General features: G+C 42.6%; 1 long non-coding RNA gene across 1 annotated transcript in view; it reads right to left on the bottom strand.

Annotated features, from left to right (window-relative positions):
* LOC122550452 overlaps positions 1–4,090 on the bottom strand; it is a 66,794-nt gene extending 62,704 nt beyond the window's left edge. Inside the window, exon 1 of the long non-coding RNA XR_006311858.1 lies at positions 4,030–4,090. This is a non-coding gene — a long non-coding RNA (uncharacterized LOC122550452). The remainder of the gene's footprint in view (positions 1–4,029) is intronic.
* Positions 4,091–4,718: the final 628 nt, after the last annotated feature.

Below are 4,718 nucleotides of genomic sequence, written 5' to 3'. Positions count from 1 at the left end.
ATCCCTCGAACTCAGCACCACCTTCCTCACCTGCAATCTTCTTCCTGACCTCTCTGCCCCCACCCCACTCCGGCCTATCACCCTCACCTTGACCTCCTTCCACCTGTCGCATTTCCAACGCCCCTCCCCAAAGTCCCTCCTCCCTACCTTTTATCTTAGCCTGCTGGACACACTTTCCTCATTCCTGAAGAAGGGATTCTTCTGCTCCTTGGATGCTGCCTGACCTGCTGCGCTTTTCCAGCAACACATTTTCAGCTCTGATCTCCAGCATCTGCAGGCCTCACTTTCTCCTCCTACTTCATGGTCCCTCAAGCACAAATATTGTCCATCTACCTCCTTCCCAAAATCTTCAAACAGGCCTGCCCTGGCAGACCCATCGTTCAAGCCTCACTGAATTTATTTCTTCCTATCTTAGCTCTAGGTTTTCCTCCTTTTTTCAGCCTTTTCCCACTTACATTCAAGATTCTTCTGACGCTTTATGTCAGTTCCATCATTTCCAGTTTTCTGCTGCTAGCCGCCTCCACTTTATCAATCCAGCTACACATCCGTTCCCCATGAGGAAGGTGTTAAGGCTCTCTGCTTCATCCTTGAAAGGATGCCTACAAAGTCAGTGTCCACCACCACCATCCTCCTTCACCTGATTGAGCTTGTGCTCACTTTGAACAACTTCTCTTTTAGCTCATCCCATTTTCTCCTAGTCAAAGTCAGGGCCTTGGGTACCTTCAGGCCTGTCTCTTTGTGGGGTATGTGGAACCAGTCCAATCCAGGCCTACACCCACAGCTCTTTCTCTGAGACGTCGAAGATGTCTTAAACTCTGGTCCATAATTGTAAAAATTTGTCTGTTTTGTTTCTAATTTCCATCCTTCTCTCATCTCCACTTCATCCATCTCTGAGTCTTCCCTTCTTTGACCTCAATGGTTCCATTTCTGAGGATAGACTGTCAACCCAACATCCACTACAAACACATTGACATTTACAGCTAATTCAACTGCACCTCCTCACACCGTGCTTCCTGCAAAGATTCCACTCCTTTCTCCCAGTTTCTATGTCTCCATTACATCTGGTCTGATGATGTCCCCTTCCATTGGGCTGCCTCCAACATGGCCTCTTTGTCAGCTTGTTCCCCTTCATTGCTTTCTGAGCCCAAGTTTCTGATCTCTCTAGCATCGATTTTCAAGTGTTACTCTAACCATTATCACTACAACAAAAACCATTCCTTCTACAGAAAACAAAGCAAAGTGGTCTGAACTATAGCTTTCTCCCCCCCAACTGTGTGAATGCAGGCCATTTGGTCCATCAAGTTCACAATGACATTCTGAAGAGCATACCACCCAGATCCATCCCCCAACTTCCCATGGCTAATCCATCCAATTTACACATCTCTGGACACTGTAGACAATTTAGCATGGCAAATCCACCTAACGTGTACATCTTTGCATTGTGGGAGGAAACCATCATCAACACAGGGAGAATGTGCAAACTCCACACAAACTGTCACCTAAGGGTCGAATCGAACCAGGGTCTGTGGTGCTGTGAGGTAACAGTGTTAACCACTGAGCCACCGTGCCACTCTATTTGCAGATAGAGATTTCAAACTCTCATAACTTATTTGGCTTAGCAGGGATTACTGAAAAGGGAAAGATAGTGACTGAAAGGTCTAACCATGAGCCAACAAATATTGCAACTCACAATCCCAGGTAACTGATCGAGAAAGGAAATAATTGATTCTGATAGTTACCAAATGATAGAGCATTGTAAATTGAAGAGCTATAGAAAACCTTTTATAAAGAATCTCAGATATAACTGCCCTCCCTCCCCTCTTGATTGTTTACAACCTCATGTCTAAAATTACTTGCCTGTAATAAGACCACTGAGATTAATTGTCTTCGATTCATGTTCTGAAAGCAAAATTAAGTAATAAAATACTTATAATGAGCATGACTGTTCATACCCATTTCATAATGTACAAGCCTGTGGCATTGCCTTAGTAAATGGGTTAGTTACACAAATAATGAATTATTAAGAAGAAAGATCTCTTCAAGTACATTTACAATCTCGCTGTTTTTAATATACAATTTTTTCATACCAATCATGAAATTAATATTTTGTAATAAACATATCCTCTTAATTGTTATAATTTGCTTTTATTCATTCATGAATGAGGATGTTGCTGGCTGGGCCAGCATTTATGACCTCTCCTTAATTACCCTTGAGAAGGTCATATGGAGCTGCCTTTTCGAACCACTGCAGTCCATGTGATGGAGATACACTCCCATGTTGTTAGGGAGGGAGTTGACACTTGTGCGCTAAGTGTCGTAAACAGCAGCAGCCTGAGCTTCGGGATTGCAGAGCTTGAGTCAGTGCCATTGTGCAGCACCTGTGAGGCTGAGAGCTTCATGGATACCTTGTGTATTAATACAGTTCCCCTGCAGCTAAACAATTTGCAAGGAAAGAAGGAATAGTTAACCACATGGAAGGAGCAGGCAGGGAGAGCAGAAGTCCCCCGCTTGCACTTCAGTCTCCAACCAGGAGTTAGTTCTGTGTACTGATGCAAGTGATGGATCATCAGGTAATGGAAACATCTCGGATGGCTCAGCTGTACAAGGAGAAGTACAAAGAAGACCAGCAGTCCATAATAACAGGAGATTCAACAGGCAGGCATTTCTTTGGCAGTGGATATGGATCCAGACTGATCTGGTTGTTTCCTGGTGCAAGGGTCAAGGGACGTTATGCTTTGGTTGTAGGCAACTCTGAGGCAGCAGGACGGGGTGCTGGACAGTGAGCAGGCCATGTTCACATGACACGAAAGACATAAGCAGGAAGAGATCGCTCCTGCAGTCAGAATTTTAGCTAACTGAACCTCTAAAGTAGTAATCTCTGGATTATTCCTGGTACCGTGTGCAAGTAAAAATAGAAATAAGAGGACAAATCTGATGCACGTGTGGCTGAAAAGATGGCACAGGAGGGACAGCTTTAGATTCTCGGGATATGGGAGATGGGATCTGTACAAGCAAGCACAGTGTACACCTAAACAGAGGTGGGACTGAATACCTTGCAGGGTGATGTGCTTGTGCTATTGACAAGGGTTTAAACTAATTTGGCAGGGGGTGTTGGAACCAGAAGATAATATCAGTAAAGAAGACCAAAGCATGAAGAATATTGGGGAAGCCCTAGATTAGGAAATAATATGGTTAGTGTAAGAGAGGAACTAATAAAGGCAGATTCACTGCATACATCAAAATGCACAAAGTAGGAAATAAAATTAATGAATTATGTGTTTAAGTAAAAATACCATGTCGTCTTGAGATGATAGCCATGGTTGAGAGTGTGGTGCTGGAATAGCACAGAAGGTCAGGCAGCATCCAAGGATGCTACCTGAGCTGCTGTGCTTTTCCAGCACTACACTCTCAACTCTGATCTCCAGCACCTACAGTCCTCACTTTCTCCTAGAGGGTAGTCATGGCTCAGACAGAGTATTCCATATTGCTGGATACAAGGTACTCAGGAAAATGTGAAAGAGAGAAAGGATGAGGAGTAGCTGTATTGATTAAAGATAACAGCGTAGTGTTGGAGAAAGAGATGCCCGAGAGGGCTCAAGGGCAGAATCTGTTTTGCTGAACTAAAGAGCAAAGGGTGGAATTATATTGCTTGTTATTATCTATAGAATACCAAATAGTGTGAACGAGTGAACAAGGAAATTAAAGAGGCATGCAAGAGCTATTAATGGGGGCATCTTTAATTTTCTAAATGTTGACAAGGAGAGTGGTAGTTTAAAGGGTAGAAGAGGGGGAGCAAGAAATCTTGGAGCACATTTAAGAAAGTTATCTGCAGCCATATGTTTTCAGTCTGTTTATAGATAGCAAAAAGCGCAGCATGCCTAACACTGACCCTTGGGGAACAGCAATGTCTATCATCCTCCAGGCTGAAGAATCAATAATTCACCATGACTCACTGTTTTCTGTCCTTAAGGCAATTTTTCATCCAAGTTGACACTGAACATCCCATTTTATAAGTCTCAATTTTGTTACCTTTCCACTGTGCAGCCATTCTGTGCAAGAGACCTTGGTTCTTCACCTTCATTTGTCAACTGGGGGGAAAAAAAAGACTTGCCTGAGGGTTTCAGTTGATGAAAGTTTTTATAATCAATTTCTTGCACTTCTGTAAATATAGCTTTTCATTCTGTACTCTATATCAGTTGTTTATCTCCACATTTGAGATTACTGTTTTCAGTTGTGCTGTGTGTAGATAACATCAGCTAAAATAAGCTGGAGAATTATATGTTCTGCAGTTTATTCTGAAACCATTTTTCTGTTATGTCCTTAAAGTTTTGTCAGTAGCTTTTATTCGATCTAGTCCAAGCTACTTTAGTTGCAACTGCTTTGTTTCTTGAGAGGTCACGTTTTATAAAGTATTCATCTGTTGTAAATGAATATGGCTGGTTTTTGAGCTTGGGTGCCTTTCAATAGATTCAAACATAGTGTCATTGTAGGCTCAAATTCTTCTCCTGAGGGGTTTTTTTTGCACAAAGAGAGAATTAATTTATCAGAATCGCATTGCATTCCAGTGGTGAAATTAAATGATTCTCTCCCGTATTTCAATGTAGTTGTTGCAAAATCTGTTAAAAAAGAGGCAGGCAACTCTTTAGGCCACACAATGGCTCAGTGGTTAGCACTGCTGCCTCACAGAACCAGGGACCTGGGTCCGATTCCAGTCTCGG

The sequence above is a fragment of the Chiloscyllium plagiosum genome, chromosome 6 (assembly GCF_004010195.1).
Source record: "Chiloscyllium plagiosum isolate BGI_BamShark_2017 chromosome 6, ASM401019v2, whole genome shotgun sequence".
In the NCBI taxonomy this organism is placed as follows: domain Eukaryota; kingdom Metazoa; phylum Chordata; class Chondrichthyes; order Orectolobiformes; family Hemiscylliidae; genus Chiloscyllium; species Chiloscyllium plagiosum.
This window is presented reverse-complemented; position numbering and strand designations above follow the sequence as displayed.